The following is a 23753-nucleotide window of genomic DNA, read 5'->3' as shown; positions in this document are numbered from 1 at the left end:
TTAATTATGTTCCCAGCACTCTTTCAATACACTTTTGACAGGATGTGAAACATTTTGTCCCTGTATATTAACCCAATATGTCAACATCAACTTCATTCGCCTGATGCCTAAAGGCATTTCTCCCATTTCCACCTGCATTGATGACACTGGGGATGTTTTAAATGATCCACTGCAGATTCTTAGGGCTTGAGCTTGCAATACATCTAATTGTTTGAGATTTGATTCTGTTGCCGACATATAATCTATACATCCATAGTCAAAGACAGACCTCATGAGTGCCCAGTATAGATTTTGTAGAGATGTTCTACTTGCTCCCCATTCCTGTCCTGACAAACACCGAAGAATATTAATAATCTTTTTACATTTATCCTTAATTTTATCCAAATGAACTTTCCATGTCAATTTTTCATCAAAGCAAACCCCAAGAAACCTTACTGATTTGACTTGCTCCAGAGGATTCCCATATAATTTTAAAGATAGAGGTGTGACTCGATGGCACCTTGAAAAACAAATGACCTGTGTTTTTGCTACAGATAATTTAAACCCCCATTTATTAGCCCACTTTTCAACTTCAACTATTGCTTCTTGCATTTTTTTATTAATATATGTTATATTACGCCCTCTAATCCACAAAGCCCCATCATCTGCATATAAAGATTTTCCAATGTTTTGTTTAACTTGAGAGAAAATATCATTAATCATTATATTAAACAATAACGGACTACATACACTACCTTGTGGTGTTCCATTCTCCACTGTATACACACTGGAGTATTCTTCACCTACTTTTACTTGTATTTTCCTGTTTAATAAAAAATCTTGAACCCAATTATATGTTTTACCTCCAATTCCCAAAGACTTTAATTGTATTAATAATCCTTCTTTCCAGAGCATATCATATGCCTTTTCCACATCAAAAAAGACAGCTATTACTACTTCTTTGTTAGTTTGTGTTTTTCTGATGTCTGACTCTAGACATAATACAGAGTCCATTGTATTCCGACCCCTTCAGAATCCACTCTGATAAGGAGATAATAAATCTTTACTCTCTAAGAAGTATGTTATTCTTTCTGTGATTATTCTTTCCATTACTTTGCATAAATGAGAAGTTAAGGCAATATTCAGATTATCTGAGCTATTAACTTTTTTTAAAGTTTGTACTAGAAGTTCGGCTTTATCTAGATTACTGACAGCCATGTCTGCACCGACCAACACTGGTAACTCATAATTCCTTCTATTCCCCCCCATTTTCCTGATCATATTCCATACTTCTGACAGTTGTACTTCTCTTCCAATACTATCACAGTACTGCCTCCAAAAAATACGCTTTTGTATTTTCATTGTTTTCCTTACTAATGCCTGGGCACATTTATACTTGATCATTGCATCCATAGTTTTTTAAGTTGCCTAAATGCTTTATTCCTTGCTTTCACAACTACTTTACAATCATCATTCCACCAGGGTACGTTCTTGACACGTCTAATTCCTGTAGTTTTGGGTATTACTTCCTCCGCTGACTGAATTATTTCACTTACTAGCTTATTGTTGAATTCATTTACATCCATCTGGTTCTCCTCTAGTAGAGTCATACATCTATTTCCACATATTACTTGAAAAACTTCCCAATTTACCTTCTCCAGTTTCCATCTAGGACTTCTCTTTTCTTTTTCATAACATATCTTAGCACCAACTGTAGTCACTATAGGATAATGATCACTCCCTATTGTAGTATGTTTGATCACACTCCATGTACTTATCCCTGCTATTATGGTAGATACAAATGTAAGATCGAGTGCCGTTTCTTTATTTTGTAAACTGTTATATCGCATTCCCTCTCCATTATTAATACACACCAAATCATTATCATCAATAAATTCTTCAATAAGTTGGCCATTCACATCAGTTTTATTACTTCCCCATAATGAATTATAGGAGTTAAAATCACCACACCATACTGCATTGCCATACAAAGGACCAGCTACAGCTTCTAAAATAGTTTGACTTAATTTTGCACATGGATTATAGTAATTTATGATATCTATACACCTTCTTTCAGTCCATATCTTACTTATAATTGATTCATTATCTTTATTTATTTGTACTACCTTATATTTCAATCCATTTTGAATAAATGTAGCTATTCCTCCCCCTCTACCAGATTCTCTATCTCTTCTAATTACATTATATCCATTTATTTAAAAATCCAATTGTGGTATTAACCATGTTTCCTGAATACATATTACATTAGGTTTCTCTATTAAATTATCTATATATTTCTTAAACTCTTGACCGTTAGCAATTAAACTTCTTGCATTCCACTGTCGTATTGTTAAAAACATTAAGATGATCCAGCACATGCTTGAGATGATTGTGTCTCTATATTAAGGGTATCTCTAACAGTCCCATAGTAGCCCTTTTACCTCCAGATACTTCTCTGCAGATTTGACAATTATTTTAATTCTTTCATTTCGACTTTTTGTCTGAGCAGAACAGTTTATAATCTCTGCCATAAACATTACAAAATCATTCTTTTTCACTATCAGAGTTTCCTCTTTCAGCTTATCACATCCTTTCATCAACATTTCATCTTTGTACCCTCTTGGCATTTTCCATACTCATGCTCACCTCCACATTTACCACATCTTTGCTTGCCCTTGCATACTGCTGCCACATGTCCAAATCTCTGACATTTAAAACATCTAAGTGGAGGTGGTATGTAGAGCCTCACATCATAGCACATGAATCCAATATATACTTTTTCCGGGAGTTTTTCCTGATCAAAATTGATCATAACTGAAAGGCTATCTTGCATATTTCCGTTCCTGTTTATTTTTAGACATCTGGCTTCATTTACTTTTACATTTGCTATGTTTTTTTTTCACCTCTTCAACTGATACGTTTACCAGAATCCCTGTAATGACTCCTTTTGCGAATTTCCTGTAAGTCCTTGAACACTCCACTTTCTTTTTGTTTATCATGTTTATTTTGATTGCTTTCCCCTGTTGTCTTACATCCTTACATACAACCAGCAGTGCACCATTTCTTAATACTTTAGCACTCTTTATTTCACCTATTTCCCTATTAAGAGATTTCGTTAGCTGTATTGGGTTCATACCTCCAAACGAGTCCCCTTCATCCACAAGTTTTGCAAAGACCACATACTCCTCCCTCCGCTTATCCTGTATATTCGATCCCCCATCCGAGTTACTTTCATCTGTTTTATTGTTTCTTTTCTTTTTCCGTTTATTATTCCTAGCCATCTCCCATTTTTCATACATCCCGCCACCTACTTCCATCTCTCCTCGTTCATTTCCTGATCCGTCACTTCCCTCCACACTCTCCTGTCCACTCACAATCCAGCTGTTGCCAACCGCCTTGGGAATCGACATCCTTCAAAGCAGAAGCCACTCTCGACTCCTGCCTCCCTATTTATCCAGTTACATATATACATCATTTATGTAGTAAAACACTTGCAACTTGTAATTACAAGCAATGAACATATGAACATTAATGCGATGCCTCACTTCTTCTTTGACTGAAAACTTTGACTCCAGCCTCATCTTGTGTTCTTATTTTTTTTTCTTTTTTTTCAAATATGCAAGTTAATGTTATTACATTGAAATAAAACTTACTGACTTTGCTCACACATTTCCCCTGCTTGTTAACAACTTCACAACATTTTTTTGTGCATGTTTTTGTAAAACATTTCCCCCCTCTGTGTTACACTTTCAGTGTTTCAGGTCAAATATGACCGGCCTACAAAAAATAGCTTATGAATCTCACATTATGCAATATATCACCAAATATTAGATTCCATATTTTTGTCAGCTTGTTTTCTTTCAATTGGGACAGACTTTGCATTATTTTTAAGATTGATTGCAGACATTGTTGATCTGAGCCTAATGCACACTATAGTGTGATAAACAGTGCAAATTATTTTCATATTTTATTGCTTACTGAAAAAAATTATCCACAAATAATATTATTTATGTGCATAAAAACAAGATTAATGGCGCCTAAACAATCAGTTTATATATATATATATATATATATATATATATATATATATATATATATATATATATATATATATATATAAAGAAAAAAATTAAAAACAATAATAATATTATTGATTACCTATTGAAGACACTCTTGTGATTTTTGTGATAATATAGCATAATAAGAGATTTACAAGCAATTTTAATAGGCAGGCCTTTTTTGACTGAGAACACTGAAGGGTTAATTGTGACTTTATATTATGATTAGTATATTAAGAAACAATAAATATGTTGTTCAGAATGAAGACCGAACACACTTTCTGAGTGTCACGTGTTAGAGGAACATGTTCATATGTTAATGATGAACTACAGCTGTGGTTTTTCTGCTGAGAACTGACCACCATGATTGTGGTTTCACTTAGGTCCGTTAGCGAAGTATAAACTCCCGTTCTCTTCTGTCTCTTTATTCAGAGAGTGTGTGTTTGTGAAATTAATCGTAAGTATGTTTCGGAAGATGAAATGCGGTAAAGGACTTTGCTGCTGGTTCACAATATTTCACTTACTACCTCTTTACGAAAAAAAGCGAGAAATCAATCAAAGGAACAGGATCTGATGAAGATGATAGATGTAAAGAGCAAACAGACAGATACTTCTCTATCTGTAGTCGATTCTCCTACTATTTCTGGCATTCCACTCACAGATCAGAGATAAGTAACAATACTTTTATTAGAAACAGACTTGATCCTGCCAGTACTCCTATATGTAAACACCGATGGACTTTACTGGACAAGAAATGATGGAACATGATCTTCCTGCTACCTCACCAGTATATTATTGGAAATAAAATTAAAGAAGTTTTATTCAAAATTGTTCACAGATATTACCCTTCAATAGCAAACATCTGTACTTTTTTTCCAACTGTGTGTAACTTTTGTACATTCTGTGGCTGAGAAGGAGAAATCATTGAGCATGTTTTTGTTGATTGTCCCCTTGTAGCTTCCTTTTGGTCCCATTTACAAAGATTTATTTCCCAAATGATAAAAAAGAATATTTCTCTAAGTAAATTTGAAATACTTCTTATAGTCACTGAGACAAATTTATCAGCCAATTAAAAATATGTAATTAACTTAATTATTATTTTAGTTAAATATTATCTGCACAAAATGATTTGGCAAAGAAGCAAACCCTCCTTTTACAATTTCAGAATTACAGACCTTAAAAAATATTGGAACAGCATTGAAAATAAAAAAAAAGAACAACAAGTTAAACAAAACAATCAAATTATTTTAACTTTAATGCAGACCCCTAAGTGTTTTTCAATTATGTATCTGTTTTTTTTTTTCTATATTATTTCAGATCTTTTCCTGTCTCTTATCTTGTTCTCCTTGTTAAGATCAGATTTATGAAACTGTATATTGATTCAACTTGGTTTACGTCTTAAAATTGTATTTTGACAAAATGTTAATAGAAAAAAGAAAAGATGTAAACATGAGGTGGTGGGCGGGATTAACATTTCAAAGCCTCTGATTGGCTCTAATGTGGCCAATGAAATACTTCTGTGGGTTGGTCAATGGCAGAGGTGTCAAGTAACGAAGTACAAATACTTCGTTACTGTACTTAAGTAGAAATTTTGGGTATCTATACTTTACTTGAGTAATTATTTTTCAGCCGACTTTTTACTTCTACTCCTTACATTTTCACGCAAGTATCTGTACTTTCTACTCCTTACATTTTAAAAAATAGCTTCGTTACTGCTATTTCATTCCGGATTGTTATCGTTCAGAGAGAGAGAAAGAAAAAAACCCTATCCAGATAAATCGCGCCATCAGGATGGAGTGAATTTGATTGTGGTTGGATGAGAAGTATACACATATACCATTCCGACACCCTATTGGTCCATACGCGATCCATCACAACTGCACATGACACAAATCACATCACACTGCATAGACAGTTTTGGGATCGTTTATCAAAAATATATTTCTTAAAAGTAGGTTGGAACCAGTAGTATCCGATCGCCTCAGAGTCAGTCCGCTTAAATTTCTAATGAAACCGGCGTCAGTCCGGTCTCCTCCCGTCTTTCAGCGCGCTCTTCAATCCGCGGACCGCGGTGGAGCAGCGCGAGCTCAAACAGAGACAGAGGACACAAGGTGTGTGTTTACCGATAGATTGTTAGAATATCTGTATCTGTGAAGTTCTTTGTCATAAATACAGTTTACAAAAGGTCACGATCAGTCGGTTTCCCATCTACTGTAAAGTTTCATTACACTTATTTAAATATAGCTACTTAATTTAATCATACGTACTTTATGCATACACTACTGTGCAAAAGTCTTAGACACGTTAGTATTTTCACTTAAAAGGATGGTGTTCGGACAGTTATTTATATATTTTGCTGTAGAGTGTCAGTATAAAATATCAGTTTACATTTCCAAACATTCATTTTGCCGTTGTCAGACTGCTTGTGCATTCAAAATCGCACTAGATTATTATTAAAATTAATGGCAAACTGATATTTCCTACTGACACACTACAGCAAAAGATATAAATAACTGGCTTAAAACCCTTTTTTGGGGTGAAAATACTATTTTTTCTTTTCCATGAGACTTTTGCACAGCACTGTATTTAAAAACTACATTGTAGTTACTTTATAAAGGATGACCATACAGTAATTCACGGGACTGATAAAATACAGTGACAGACAGCACTCATCTTAACTAAATATCAGAGTGAGTGACAGAGATACAGTAGAAATATTATGTGTGCTTTTGTATTAAATAATGACCCAGATTGTGAAATACATTTATTAGCCTTAGATTAAGGGAAGCACAACTTGGGAAATTAGAGCATCCAAGGTGAAAGCTATGGATTTATTTCTTTAATGTTCTTTAATGTTATCCATATTTTTTTTTTTGTAGTTCTTTTTTTTTTAAGTATCGGTTCAGGCACGTTGAGGCGCCAGTACCATTTTAAAAGTATCGAAAAGGCACTGGACTCTATTTAAAAGTTATTATTTATTTCTCACTACTGGCTCATTTGCCAAATGGGTGCTTTCTCTTCCTCCTCCACAAATAAAGCTGCTGTAGGTAGTTGGGTAGTGAGACGTTTTAATAAATTATCATTTGCGATTGATGATGCGATTGACAATGTTGTGATATCTAGGCTATAGAGCATCACAGTCCCACCCACAGCTGGTGCCGGAACTAAAAATTCAATGCAATTTCTGCATTGACATTTGGGGTATAAGCCATAAAAACGTAACCATACATGGTAGACTTAAAACCAGCTACGACTGTACTAAGCGATAGTATATGCTCATATAAACGCAAAAGGATCATGGGGCACTAACCTTGTTTTGATCTAAATGCCTTTTATTCGCGATGTCTTGGCTAAGTACTTCATTACCCACAATCCTGAACAATCCGACAGTGATGCATCTGATTGGTGGAGCTCGTGTAGCCGTCTGGTTAAACCCCAAGAAGGTCCGTGAAGACTGAAGATCGTTAATAAAAAAATAAAATAAAACAAAAACCTGTGTTGCGTTTTTGCACGGTAGACTTATCAGTGCAATCATGATCTCCTTGGCTGCCATTGAGAGTTTTGCAGGGAGGTTGGTAACTTTAGTTAGCATTATCGTCCACTTTAGCTAGGCTACTGTAGCCTCCATATGAAATGAGTCATATCAAGCATTTTATAATGCCACTGTCAAAACAATATTTAGCCTAGACATACCTTTTTGTGCATTTACTGAACATTTGTCTAATGGCAACGGCATCTGTTGACGACTGAGCAGTGATTGCAGTCAGGTACAAAGCACTGCACCATTGCTGACGTTATCGTTAACCACTTTCACACACGCACACAATATATAATTACTGCACATTCACTATATAAAATAAAATTCACTGGAGGAAAAAGTTCGCGCGAGCGGCCGTCATCAGATTTGGATGTCGCTCAAAAGGCTCGTTGCCTCGTTCTCAGTTGTGGCTTCAGTCTAATTCAATGAGGCGCAGTGGTTTATGGGATGAGTAGTTCCTGCGCTCGAAATGAAAATATGTAAACAGTCTTGTACCTTTGTCTTTTTTTGGATCTTGTCTTAGGGTGTACTCACACTGCCAGTTTGAAATTTACTTCTGGCACCAGAGCTCTCTCGGGCTGTGGGTGGGACTGTGAAGCTCTATATCAACTTTGTAACTCGTTACCCCCACGAACACTGGACATAGCAGACGTATGTACCGAATACAAGAAGCTATCAGTCAAGAAGGTATCAGGATCATGAGTTATTTTTCATTTTTAGTTTTTGATTAATCACTTGGATTAATCATTAATTTTGACAGCACTATAATGTTTATTGTATATAGACAACCATACAAGAGTAATTGTTACTAAGCCTGCACCAATGTTCTTGTCCATTGCCCTCACAGATTTCTGCAGCTAAGCTTGGATGTACATTTACATTCCATTAAAGGTTATTGATGCCTCTGAAGTTTGACTTTTTGCACCATAACAATACTTATTGGCAACTAGTCATCATATCTATAGCTCTTTAATGTATTTGCATTGTACTAAAATGAGTTCATTTTCAATGGGATAAATGTGGCTGAAACAGGTAGCCTAGTGCATCCCAAATTTTTCAACATGAACATTTTAATATAACATTATAGTCATCATTGCCTTTAGAAAAAATGTTTTTTTGAGGAGGTGGGGTAGTGCACACTAGGACCCTGTTGCGCGGCCCAAGCTTTTGTTCTTAATGGCATTTTTTTCCTTACATTACTTTTACTTTTATACTTTAAGTAGTTTTTAAACCAGTACTTTTACACTTTTACTTGAGTAAAAAGCTTGAGTTGATACTTCAACTTCTACAAAAGTCTTTTGAAACCCTAGTATCTATACTTCTACTTGAGTAATGAATGCCAATACTTTTGACACCACTGGTCAATGGAGACACGCAATCACAGACAGTTATTTTCCCCTTTAGAAATTAGCATAGAGAAGTGAATAACAAACTGCCGTGTTGTCATAAAATTAATGATAATGTTTTTTGAAAACATGTTGTGATGGTTTTATCTGTATCAGTGAGGTCATCTCCCAAGAAGTGCTCAATGAAGGCCGTCAGTAAGAGCAGATAAAGGAGGAGAGAAGCGCAAGAGATCCAGGAAGGAGAGCTACACGATCTACGTGTATAAAGAGCTGAAGCAGCTTCATCCTGACACCGGAATCTCCTCCGAGACGATGTTCATCATGAACTCTTTCATCAGCGACATCTTCGAGCGCATCTCCGGTGAGTCTCGTCTCGTCTCGTGTCTCTCCAGCATCACACCGAGAGAGATCCAGACCGCCGTGCGTCTGCTGCTGCGGAGAACTGGACAAACACGCCGTGTCTGAGAAACAAAGACCGGGAGCAAATACACCAACATCATCAACGAACCCGAAGACTCTTTAAGAGCACCACATCATCTGGAGAAGAGCTCTTTCTGTTCAATCAGAGGAGCACCAATAACTTCTGTTTAGTACTACTTGTTTAACAGTAGTGTTTGCAGGATTCCTGTGGGGTTTGGAAATGTTTTGGGATTTGATTCAAGTAACTTCCAGGTCTGGGAAAGCATGGAAAGAAGAAAGCGGATGAAAAATGGTATGGAATATGGAAAAAAATATTTGCATTTCCAGACTTTTGCCCCATTTAATGTTTATATGTGAGAAAAATGTAGTAATTTTATGAAAATATTTATGATACAGCAGCTGTTGTCAAACATGACTGGTGCAAGGTGCACTTTTTATTTAGCATTTTGGGTTTTTTCTCACAATATTCTTATAGCACCATATTACATAACCTCAAGGACCTTTGTAAAAAAAAAAAAAAAAAAAAAAAATAACATATTTTTATGTGCGCACCAGAAACCATTATGCTTAGCATTTAGGACAATGAATATTGAGTCACCTATTGTGTCATCAGCTCATTTCACTTGTGTTTTTTTGGCCGCAACAGAATATGTGTTAAAGAGATCTTCGGCCTTGAAATATGACATATTACCATAAACCACATTTTGAACACTTTTTTTTTTTTTACAAAACCACTATTTCTTTTATAGACCTTTGAACTTGGTAACTAGGACAATGCACACAGCCATATTTTGTCATCTTTATATAACATTTATATATTTATGCAAGCAGAACAATTCCCATGCACATGTGATTTGTTTCTCAGGGGCACAAAAAAGTGCATGCAAAAGTCAGTTGTTGTGTGTTTTTTTTTTTTTTTTAAGAGGTCTATGTATGTTCACTTGCATGTTGTTGTTGTTTTAAATCACTTTAAGAATATCAATAAAAAATATAAAGCTGAAAATATTTCTGTACAAATATTTTGTTTAATATGAGCAAAACATTCTAGAACCTGACCGATATTTTTATTTATTTATCTTTATTTTTTTATTGACATATTGGCTGATATTCTTTGTGTGCGCTATATTACAGTACAGTATAATCTAAACTTTGGACACACTTCCCATTCATGTCCAAATTTTGACTGGTACTGTATATAGAATAGAGTATAAGAATAAACCATATTTTGCAATGATAACTTGAATGTGATCAAACACTTGTCACTATTTGACAAACAGGCCTATGTAATGGAAGCAGGATATTTACAATTTAACAATAAACTTTATTATTCAAAATGAGTCTGACATCAGTGCACTTAACAGTAAACTTCACTTATTAGAAATAACAACACAAATATAACTAAACATATATAAGTTGAATTATGAAAATAAACAAGGTAACTGTGTAGAAGCAAGCTTTACTGCCAAACCAACAGAGACAGGCACAGCTTTTCCAAACGTAAACCTCTAAAATGAATAAATAATAATGAATAATATTTTCTTCACAAATTCTGTGTTGTATATTTTCTGGTAAACAAATTAACATGCAGAACATAATTCGTTATATAAAATAGATTTTTGCAGTTTAATATTCACAAACACTAGTCTTTCCTGAAGATGGTACTCCTCTGGTACTGCTTGGTGACTTCAACATCCACCTAGATAAACCCCAGGCTGCTGACTTCAAAACTCTGCTCACCTCATTTGATCTCAAGCTAGTGTCTACTACAGCAACTCACAAATCAGGCAACCAACTGGACCTCATCTACACGCGCTGTTGCTCTGTGGACACCTCTTCAGTTGCTCCACTGCACACCTCTGATCACTTCCTCATTACTGCTAACCTAGCACTTACTCCTGAAGTGGCACACACTCCAACGCAGGTCACCTTTCGACGGAACCTACGCTCACTCTCTCCATCTCGCCTATCTGCTGTGGTTTCATCCTCTCTTCCACCATTCTCTCAGTTTTCTGTTCTGGACACGAACAGTGCTACGGACACTCTTTGCTCCACTTTAACATCTTGCTTGGACAACTTTTGCCCACTGTTGTCTAGACCAGCACGCACTGCCCCATCTGCCCCCTGGCTGTCTGAGGTTCTCCGTGAACATCGCTCTAAACTAAGGGCTGCAGAGAGGAAATGGCAGAAATCAAAAAACTCTACGGACCTCAGTGTGTATCAATCTCTCCTCTCTTCCTTCTCTGCAAATGTCTTCACAGCTAAAACATCCTACTACCACAACAAAATTAACAGCTGCAGTGATGCTCGGACACTATTCAAGACTTTCTCTTCTCTTCTTAATCCGCCGCCTCCGCCTCCTCCATCGACTCTTACAGCGGACGACTTTGCAGCTTTCTTCACAAATAAGACAAGATCCATCAGTGACCAATTCTCCACACCGCAGACCGAGGACAACGTCACAATGACGGATGCACACACTTTATCCTCCTTCGCCCCACTCTCAGAGATGGACGTCTCCAAAATTCTCCTGTCCAATCATCCTACTACTTGTCCACTTGATCCAATCCCCACTCACCTCCTTCAAGCGATCTCTTCTTCAGTCATACCTTCACTTACTCACATTATCAACTCCTCTCTTCACTCTGGAACATTTCCCTTAGCATTCAAGCAGGCTCGGGTAAGCCCACTGCTCAAGAAACCATCTCTAAATCCAGCGCTTCTTGAAAACTACAGACCGGTATCCCTTCTTCCATTCATTGCAAAGACACTTGAGCGAGCTGTGTTCAACCAGCTTTCTATGTTCCTTGGACAGAACAACCTCCTGGACAGCAACCAATCTGGCTTCAAAAGTGGCCACTCAACTGAGACTGCTCTGCTCTCGGTTACTGAAGCCCTGCGACTAGCAAGAGCAGCTTCAAAATCCTCGGTACTCATCTTGCTGGACCTGTCTGCTGCTTTTGACACTGTTAATCACCAGATTCTCTTGTCCACCCTCAGAAAGATGGGCATCTCTGGAACTGCTCTCCTGTGGGTTAAGTCCTACCTCTCTGACAGATCCTTCAGTGTGTCTTGGAGGGGTGATGTTTCAAAGTCACACCACCTTGCTACTGGGGTTCCTCAAGGCTCAGTACTTGGACCACTTCTCTTCTCCATCTACATGACATCTTTAGGATCTGTCATTCAGAAGCATGGCTTTTCTTATCACTGCTATGCTGATGACACCCAACTCTAATTCTCATTCCAGCCAGATGACCCGACGGTAGCTGCTCGCATTTCAGCCTGTCTGAGTGACATTTCTAGCTGGATGAATGACCATCACCTTCAGCTTAACCTTACAAAGACTGAACTCCTGGTGATTCCAGCTAACCCATTGATTCATCACAACTTCTCTATACAGCTGGGCCCGTCCACCATAACTCCTTCGAGGACAGCCAGAAACCTAGGTGTTGTGATGGATCATCAATTAAGCTTCACTGACCACATTGCTACAACGACCCGGTCCTGCAGGTTTGCCTTATACAACATTAGGAAGATTAGACCCTTCCTGTCAGAGCAAGCAACCCAACTTCTTGTCCAAGCTCTTGTTCTCTCCAGACTGGACTATTGTAATGCTCTCCTGGCGGGCCTTCCTACATGTACTGTCAAGCCTCTGCAAATGATCCAGAATGCAGCAGCGAGGGTTGTCTTCAATGAGCCAAAAAAAGCTCATGTTACTCCTCTCCTCATCAGGTTACACTGGCTACCAGTAGCCGCTCGCATCAAATTCAAGGTACTGATGCTTGCCTACAAGACGACCACTGGCACGGCACCAACTTACCTAAACTCACTGGTTAAATCCTATGTGCCCTCCAGAAGTTTGCGCTCTGCAAGTGAACAACGCCTTGTGGTGCCATCCCAAAGAAATTCAAAATCACTCTCACGGACCTTTTCCTGGACTGTGCCCAGCTGGTGGAATGACCTCCCAATCCCAATTCGTACAGCTGAGTCTTTACTAATTTTCAAGAAACGTCTGAAGACTCATCTTTTTCGCCTGCACTTAACCTACTAACACCAGTACTTTTCATTTTCTTGTCTTTGTTCATTTAATTAAAAAAAAAAAAAATCCTGGCTATGCGTTCTATACTAGACTAACTGAGACTTGTCATGGCACTTGTATACTGTTGTTGTTCTCTCCTGTTGACCTGACTGCTTCTATTGTTCTCATTTGTAAGTCGCTTTGGATAAAAGCGTCTGCTAAATGATTAAATGTAAATGTAAATGTAAATGTAAATGTCTATATTGGGATTTTATTTAATTTTACTGACCAGTTTTAATTTATTCATCAAAAATAATTCCATGAAATTCCACGTTATTCAGTAAATTCCATTGTTATGAATGTTGCAAACCAATATGATAAGTTCATTGTGAGAGTAAAAGGCAGTTTATTTTCTTAGCATTGAGTGTCTCCAACTAGGTGACAATGTAGCGTTAAAGCCCCGATTTACTTCAGACGAAACCAAAGAAAGAACTGACATTTCGAGCAAAATCAGACCTAAACGAAGTTCGTTTTGAGTTTGTTTCGACAGTTCGACCAAATTGAACTTTCTGGAGGAGTTAGTTTCTTCTCCTAAACACCTTTGAGTTTCTATTGGTCCGTGACGGTTACACAATCACTGAGTGTGTTCTGAAACTGGTTCAGCAGAAGTCAGGAAAGAGAGAACAACATCTCCTCGTCTCTAGAAACATGAATAATACACCGGAGTGTGGAATAGCTGAGCTGCACAGATATATCCACACCTGTAAGATTCAGAGAAAACAGAAATAGAAAGAAATAGCAACGAAGCTTGGTGTCGACGACATGGAGTTATGTAAAGAGCGACGCAGAGAAACATCTGAGACAGAAAGTCTTAAATTATTATATATTGAAGGAAAGAGTAAATATATATAAGGTAGCAAGTACAAAATACATGTGTTACAAATAAATGTTACACCATACTGCTGCATGGACACACAGTAATAAACCTTTGTTTTTTATCAAAAGTAAATCATGACACCACACAAAATATAAAAAGGCCTAACAATTTATCCAGTTTAATATAATAAATGAACACTAATATATGTATATATATATTTTTTTTCACATCATGCTTCAGTTTTACAGACATTCACACTTCCCATAAAGGACTGATTATGGTTCTCTTGTATTGCAAACATGATACTTGACTCTGAACATTATTCTTTTGTCTGTAATATTCTGAGCATTGGTGTCCGTCTCACACCTAGATTGTCTACACTTCTTCATTTCATGGTTGTTGTGTTTAGGGGATACGAGTCATGTTCACATTCATCTACACTCCGCCTCCAGAAGCGTACTTTGTGTCAGTACGTCATAAATAGAAGGAGGCATCAGTTTACTGTCAGGATTTGTCGTGTCACATTGCAGCGTGTAGACCGTGTAGACAGCATCACTGATTATAATGGGTTCTGTTGTATTTTGTTGTGTAGACACCAGTCAGTCTTTGAGTTCAGTTTATTTCGAATACTGTTTTCTCTGCTGTTTTATAATCCAAAAATAACCTTAACCATGTTAAATGTAAAATTAAAATATACATTTATGAGATTATACTTGGATAAATCACTTTTTATATATATATTATAGTTTATTGAACATTAAAAAAAAAATATATATATATATGTATATGTATATGTATGTATATTTTAATACATACTTTTACGGCTCATTTGTTAAACTGAGGAGTTCAAATTCAAGATGAAAAAACACAATTTTACTCCGATGCCCAAACGAAGCAAAAATGCAATTTGCAGCAGATGATAATAGTTATATGGAGATATAATTCTGAAAGCTGATAATGTAAATCAATGAGATCTTTAGAACAGAATATTTACATAAATGATATTTAAATACTTATAATGTTGAAAATATAATACAACACAATGATAACAGAGAAGAACAAATACAGTTATGTTTGGATAATCAGGTAAATATAAGCTGCTTCAGTCCAGTAAGTGTTTGACTTGAAATATTACTAACACTGTAAAAGTTACTTTTACCTTAAATTCAGTAAAGATTTAACAGCAAAGAGACATTTCTAGAATTAGACTCAAACTCCTTTTACTCCGACGACAGAAAGCATCTAGCATCATAAAAACAGCATGTTGTTCAGATGTAATTTGAGATTATAATTGTTGTTTGTGGTATTTAAAGGGTAACTTTCAGTAGCTTCCAGTGAATCTGACACACATGAAGAAACTGGTTTTGGAGTCGATGATGAGCAGGAGCTCTTTCTGTGTGGAGTTAGTTCTCTTGTTCTCCATGTGTTGTGTTCACAATCTAATCTACAGCGCAGGTGAATCAGAGACACTGGATTGAGTGAGAGTGTGAATGTGTGTGTGTTAGTCTTGTGATGGACTCGTGTCCAGTGTGTTTCCAGCCTTCAGCCTGAGACTCCAGCATCCTGTGACTCTGAGCTTTGGAGAAGAGATGATTATTCCTCTGTTACAGCGACTGCCTTTGGGCTTCAGGAGATTTAACTGTCAAACACACACACATACAACATTTATATTCAGCTCAATTTGACACTTTCTGTTCTGCTTCCACTACAGGTATTGATTTATTAATCAAATAATATTTACAGACAAATATGGATCTATATAACAGATATAAAAGACAGAGTAAAGGTTTGTCTGAATGTGAATTGTTTGGGCAAAAGACATTGGGCCTCATTCAAGAAACACGAGCAGAATGTATTTGTCAAATGTGAATCAATTCTTATTTGTTCAACATTAAAAACAATTGTGATGTATTTCAGTGGAAAGTTAACGTAGTCTATCTGAAGTGATGGTGATTTGTAAATAGTCTTGAATTCATAAAGTCATCATATATCAGCCTCTGACTGGTTTTATGAATCTGTTGCATGACTGGTAATCTTGTGTTGACTGAGTTACAGCACAATAAACTGAAGCACGCTCGTTGTGAAAGTTTTCAGGAAGCTCTGTTTAATGCTCAAATTGCTCATAATTTACTGGTATATTTACTCATGTTTGATGAATGAGGGCCATTGAGATGAGAGAGACGGATCAGACAGAAGTGTTACCTCTCGCTCTGTTGCATTTGTAAAGCAGCACGACTGTCACCAGCAGATACGGACAAGCTGTCAGAAGAAAACTGAGGATGATGATGACAGAAATCTGACCTGAACGTAACACACAAAAAAAAAAAAAAAAAAAAAAACACAAGCACATTATTGAGAACATTACAGAGATCCTAAAGACTAAAGCACCAGAACAGATCTGCCATCAGTGAGTCAACCGTAACGTTATGAAGTGACGAGGATACTGTTTGTACACCAAGAAAACAAAAATAACTTTATTCAACAAGTCGTCTCCTCCGTGTCTCTCCACTTCAGCGTAGCAGCATTTGGAGAATATGAACTCAAACTGTGTCTCTCTTCTGTGTCAGCTAACATTGCACTGATGCGCTGGTTTCTTTCAAATCAAAGTGTAAATACACACAGAAAACGTATCCTTGATGCACCGCTGAAACAGAAGAGCGTACGCCGTTTGAGTCGAGCAGATATTCTCCAAAACGGTGCTCAAGTCTCTCTGTCTTCATCCAAAATATATTAAACTGTGTTCTGGAGACAAACTGAGCTTTACAGGTTTGGAACGACATGGGGAAATTTTGTCTGCCAGTCTGATGGTGTGCAGTAAATGCATTCATGGAAAGCCATTTACTGCACACGATCAGAGTGGCAGACAAAATTTCCCAAGACTCTTCCCATGTGTTGCAGCGGGAGTATCAACTCCTGCCCTCCGGCAGGCGTTATAGGGTTCCAGACTGCGGAAAGAACAAATATAAACACTTATTTGTTCCTCTGTCCATATCTCTGCTGAATAAATACGGGAGAGTAAAGAAGTGTTTATATTTTAATGGATATTGAAGACCACTCTTGCAGGGCAGATGGGGCAGGGCCCACCTCCATATTAACTATCTATTTATGTTGTTACTAATGCTTATATGTTTTTAGTTTGTTTTTGTAGGTAGTTGCATTGTAGTTGTTGGAGCTTGTATTGCAAGACAAATATCCGTGTACACGGACAATAGAGTGCTATCAATCAATCAATTAATGATACTTTTCATTTCAAGTTTGATCCTTCCTTTTTAACAAAAGAATAAAAACAACAATAAGAAATATGAATAATTGAATCACACAATCCTTGCACCTGTTTATAATGTACATTATTAATATGTGTGTGTGTGAGTAAGTGAGTGAGTGAGTGAGTGAGTGAGTGAGTGAGGGAGAGAGAGAGAGAGAGAGAGAGTATGAGTGCTTGGTTGTGCTTGCAAGTTTTTTTTTTTTTTTTTAATTTATGCATTATCCAGGCTTTTCACTCAACGAGTAACACTGAAGACCGATTATTAGACAATGTACTGTACACATGCTGCTGCTGACATTTCCTCATAAACAGTGAATAACAATCAAACCGTGTTATTAATCCATAAAACTGCAGCAGAGGAGGACTTTTATTCTGCTGCATGACACCGCAGAAGAACTGATGATGTCACGGTTTGATCTTCAGCTGACCAATCAGCAGAAAGAGCCGTTTAATTCCCGCCCACATGTAGAAATCAAATATTCAAGCTGTTTATTCATTTGTTCTATCCCTGAACAAAATGTGAAAATTTAAACTGAATTCTCGTTTTGCATTTTTTGAAAAAAAAAAAAAGACTGATTGAATGATACACAGATTCATGAAATTGTGCAAATGACTATTTTATTCTAATGCTGTAGTTAATGCGCTCTTCATTTCATTGAATTGTAGGATGTTGATGAGGTGTGTACATGTCAGTATCTGTGAAGTGTTAGTTATACTTCAGTTCATGTGAGTTTTGTGAAAGAATAAACACATCTGTCAATAACTAATTGCTCATTAATGAAATTAATGACATACTAGAACAGACACACTTTCTCTCTCATGCCACACACACACACACACACACACACACACACACACACATTTGAGCATCTCTTTTTTTTAATGGAGTTTACATCCCTACATGTAAATGTAAGTGTTTATTGTATTTACTCACCATTAACAGACAGATTTATTCGTTCACTCTCCTGTGATGAGTTTGGTCTTTTATCTCTCTGTCCTCTACACGTGTACTGACCCTCATCAGATGTAGTTACTGCTCTGATAGTGAGAGTGTCTGTGTTTACAGTGAAACGATCAGACGACTGTAACTTTACACTGCCTTTATACCACTCGTATCTCCAGACAGTATGATTAGACTCAATCACACACTTCAGTCTCACTCTCTCTCCAGTGAATACTGTATTGTCTGGAGTCACAGTCAGAGTAGATCTGGGTAAATCTGTAGAGAAACCAAAGGTAAAAATATATTATACATTTCAGTTAGGGATAAGAAAAAAATCCTCCAGGCCATAAGAGGATGCATCAAGCGAAATATTCTGCACGTTTCTTCAAAGCGTAATACTGAAAAGTGCATACTGTTTAAAATAATGTTTATAAACCATATATAATTAATAAAGTTTCTTAAACAATTAAATATATATATATATAAAAATCAGCACCATGCATGTATGTATAGTTAATACAAAGGACTGAAAACCAATCACAAAAGTAAATTACTTTTTCATTTAAAAACAGGAATGCAGTGTGATGGGAAAAGTTCAGTTAAGTCTTGAGATATATTTTAAACTTTGAACTTACATTAATTCTACATGACTTTCTAAACATGAATCTCTTGTGTGAGACACGAGGAAATACAGACTTTGTGATCACAATTATGAATATGGTACTACTGGATATAAACTTGTGTTTTATATGAATAATAAGCAGAGTAAGTGCAACATAAAGTGAAGATACGTTTATAAATCATGAAGCTCGTGTCAGAATACCAGTCTGTCAGTCAAATCTGAATCAAGAAAACTCAAATATTAATAACTAATAGAGAGCGTTAGCTAAAACTAGACAAACTGCACCAAGAAAAGATGAAATAAGCTATATCATGTTAAAAAACATTTAAGTACAAAAAGTAAGGAAAAATTGTTTATGTTATTTAATAAAGTATGGGAAGAAGGGAGAATTCCTGAAAGTCTGAAAGAAGCAGTAATTATCCTGATAAAGAAGCCAGGAAAAGATGCTAGTAAGCCATCAAACTATAGACCTATAGCATTAACATAAGAGATTAATGTATTTTTATTTTAGAAAAAAGGGTTTGATAACAGAATTTGAAAGTGTGTTTAGGAGAGGAAGAGGCACGATGGATGCAGTGTTGTGTTTAAAGGACGATGTGAGAAAAGCTCAAATAAATAAAGAATCTGTAGCAGCAGTGTTTTTAACATTGAGTCGGACGATATTTTATGGAGAGAGGAATTGATTAATGATTAAACTACACAAAATGGGAGTAAGAGGTAAAGTTTTTAATTGACTTTTAGATTTTTTAAAAGGAAGATCAATTCAAGTTAAAATAGGAACAGATATTACGAATAAACATAAAGTAGAAAATGGACCACAGAAGGGAGTGTTATAAGTCCTACACTTTTTCTGTTATGATAAATGATATTTAATAATGTACCTAATGGCATGAATAGATCATTGTTTGCAGATGATGGGGCGCTTTGGAAACATGGGAAAAATGTGGAATATGTAGAAAATACAGGAAGGAATACATCAGGTTAAAATGTGGGGAATGGAATGAGGTTTTACATTTTCTGCTGAAAAATCAAAAGTGATGGTTTTCTCTGGAAAGAAAAATAAAGATATTGAACTGAAATTATATCGGAATAATCTGGAAAGAGTGGAGAGTTTTCATTTTTGGGGTGTGGTTTGATTCACAAATAACATGGAGATCACACATTAAACAAGTAGAAGATAAATATAAAAAAATTGTAAAAGGTGTCTTACAGGAGTGGAGTGGGGAGCAGATTTTAAGTCATTAATATATATATATATCACTAATAAGATCTAGGTTGGATCATGGGAGTCAGCAGCACAGTCAGTATCATCGAGTCTGGACCGTATTCAGACACAGACACTGAGATTATGTCTCTGAGTCATGAGAACATCTCCAGTGTGTTCAGTGCAGGTAGAGACAGGAGAAATGAGTTTGAGAATAAGACAGAAGAAGCTGATCGTGAATTACTGGATTAGTTTGAGAGGACAAATAGATAGACACACAACATAAAGAGTGTTGGACAGGAGATGATGCACGTGATCTGGGAGGATATGGAGAGGAGTTTTGTAAAACTGTGGTATGGCCCAGTATCCCTGTGTGGAAGTATGATACTCCAAAAGTGGATCTGGAGGTATTACAGACCAAAATAGTAAATAATAAAGTAGATTGGGTGAGTGAATATTACAGACATGTGAACCAAAAATACGTTAATTTTAAGCAAGTTTTTACAGACAACAGGAGTTACAGGTGTGCAATTGTAATTCCCAGCCAGAAGAGTGAGATGAGCGAGAGAACATCAGATCACTTTAGTGTATTTGCTGTTGAGATGTTTGACGACATTAGAACGGAGAGAATACACAAAGTCAAACAGAAGTTTAATTTACAGCGACTCTGTCTCTGTACTGAGAGTCTCAAGACCGGTGGATAAGATTCATCAGGAGGTTTTTATGATATTATGTCTGCCTATTTAAGAATGAAAAAAAATGATAAAGGACAATGATATTAAACTCACCCTTCACTGAGAGAGAAACAGCAGAGCTTGATTGTGATGAGTTTGGTCTTGTATCTCTCTGTCCTCTACACGTGTACTGACCCTCATCAGATGTAGTTACTGCTCTGATAGTGAGAGTGTCTGTGTTTACAGTGTAACGATCAGACGACTGTAACTTTACACTGCCTTTATACCAATCATATCTCCAGTCAGGTGTCCAGTCATATGTCCAGCCATAATACCCATAATTTCTCTGTCTCCAGTCTCTGTAAGACTCAATCACACACGTCAGATTCACTCTCTCTCCAGTGAATACTGTATTGTCTGGAGTCACACTCAGAGTAGATCTGGGTAAAGCTGTGAAGAAAGACAGAAATATGAAGTGACTCAAACAGCTCTTTCAGGGAACAAATATTTTATTAATGTATTATAAATCTACAAAATAATTATGTAATTTTTCATAATACTGGTTCTGTTTCATTTGTGTACTGTCATTAGTTTTCTCAATTCAGTTTTTGAGGAGGCTCTGGTTAAGTCTTGAAGGATCTCAGGAATCTCAATTCATCTTATTTTTCTTGTAAGAACCATTTATGAGTTTAATGTTTCTGGTTTAGTGTCATTCACTTCTATTTTTGCTTCTAAAGCTTGTTTTGCTGCTTGATATTGTAAACTGGTGTCACCATATTATATTAAAGGTGCAATGTGTAATATTTACAAAGATCTATTGACAGAAATGCAATATAATATAACTATATTTTCAGAAGTGTATCAAGATCTTAATAAACCGTTATGTTTCTATTACTTTAGATTGATCAGTTTCTATCTACATACAGCACGCGTCCCGTTACATGTTTCTACAGGAGCCCGAAACACACAAACTGCTCTACAGACACGTTTCATCACTTTGTTGTGTTGTGAATAAAACACTGACACAATTATGAACAAGTACATTAATATTCACAATAACATTGATTTCATGAAGAAATAAGTAAATATAATTCCTGAATTGCCCTTTGTAAAGAGATCTCAGTGTCTCTGCTGTGTTTATGGAGGACATCTTTACCTGCATCAGTCAGCGTAGTTTCTCTAAAGAGAGATGTGAGCGGAGGACTGAGCAACTTCACTAGATCCCGCTAAAATACACACTGCACCTTTAACACATGATCTGAATCATGAACACACTGCTTTGTAGTGCACACAGTTTTACTGTCTCCTGCACTTTGTTATTCTTCTGCTTATTTCTCTACAGTGTCTAATGAACCAGACGTCTCACACATTCACAGAAAAATAAGGTTCATAACATCCTCTGTGTGTTTCTTCAGGAGAGGATCCATATTCTTTAGCTTGGGTTAAACTAATTAATTTTACTTTGTTGGATCAGCAGCTATGCTAGTGATGTCTCTATTTGTTTCTATGTTTTGCCACGGAACTAGGATTTACACAAGCTCCAGTCTGGATCCAGAACACCTGAGAAGAGATGATGCTGACCCTCAGAGGACCCCAGATGATGCTAACCCTGAATCAACAAACAGAACTAACAAATATTGCTACAAGTGTGACTGCATCATATAACAATTATTAGTTATTAATAATATTAATAATGTTCATCGTCTGGCAGACTACGTCTTGTATTAATTTTTCAAAAAATCCTGTCATACGTGCACAAACTGACAGTCACCACTTATAAGCTACTACTAAATATTGTAGAAACTTAATTTTCTGTAAAGTTACTTTGTAACGATTTGTATTGTAAAAAGCGCTATACAAATAAACTTGACTTCAATTGAATTGAATTTAACTAATTACAATTAATAAACAAAGAGGTTTGAATGTGTGATCTGGATTCATATATCAGAATCAGAATCAGAATCAGAATGAGCTTTATTGCCAGGTATGTTTACACATACGAGGAATTTGTTTTCGTGACAGAAGCTCTGCAGTACAACAGAATGACAGCGACAGAACATAAAACACATAATAAAAGAATAAAAAATACAAATAAGTAGATAGTGAATGACAATATACAAATGACAATTGTAGGCAGGTATATTACAAAATGCAGTTATGTATGTACATATATATTATGTGCAAAATTTAAGTGTATACTAAGCATGTGTGTTAGATAAATAAAGTGTATGTGTATATAAATATAAAGTGTAGTGTGTTCGCTGTTATTATCAGCTGTTCATAAGATGGATTGCCTGAGGGAAGAAACTGGTCCTGTGTCTGGTCGTTCTGGTGCTCAGTGCTCTGTAGCGTCGCCCAGATGGCAACAGTTCAAAGAGGGAGTGTGCTGGATGTGAGGGGTCCAGAGTGATTTTGACAGCCCTTTTTCTCACTGTGGATAAGTACAGTTCTTGAATAGATGGGAGAGTTGAACCGATGATTCGCTCAGCAGTCCGGACTACTCTCTGTAGTCTTCTGAGGTCAGATTTAGAAGCTGAGCTGAACCAGACAGTTACTGAAGTGCAGAGGATGGATTCAATGATGGTGGAGTAGAACTGTTTCAGCAGCTCCTGTGGCAGGTTAAACTTCCTCAGCTGGCGAAGGTAGTACAACCTTTGCTGGGCCTTTTTCACAATGGAGTCAATGTGAATGCCCCACTTCAGGTCCTGAGAGATGGTGGTGCCCAGGAACCTGAATGACTCCACTGCAGTCACAGTGCTGTTCATGATGGTGAGTGGGGGGAGTGGAGGGGGGTTTCTCCTGATGTCCACGA

At 36.6% G+C, this 23753-nt stretch overlaps 1 pseudogene; it reads left to right on the top strand.

Moving 5' to 3' along the window:
- Positions 1 to 6655: 6655 nt before the first annotated feature.
- On the top strand, positions 6656 to 10113 carry LOC113096653 (histone H2B-like; annotated as a pseudogene).
- The last annotated feature ends 13640 nt before the right edge of the window (positions 10114 to 23753 follow it).

This window comes from Carassius auratus, unplaced genomic scaffold, assembly GCF_003368295.1.
Source record: "Carassius auratus strain Wakin unplaced genomic scaffold, ASM336829v1 scaf_tig00216014, whole genome shotgun sequence".
Taxonomy (NCBI): Eukaryota; Metazoa; Chordata; class Actinopteri; order Cypriniformes; family Cyprinidae; genus Carassius; species Carassius auratus.
This window is presented reverse-complemented; position numbering and strand designations above follow the sequence as displayed.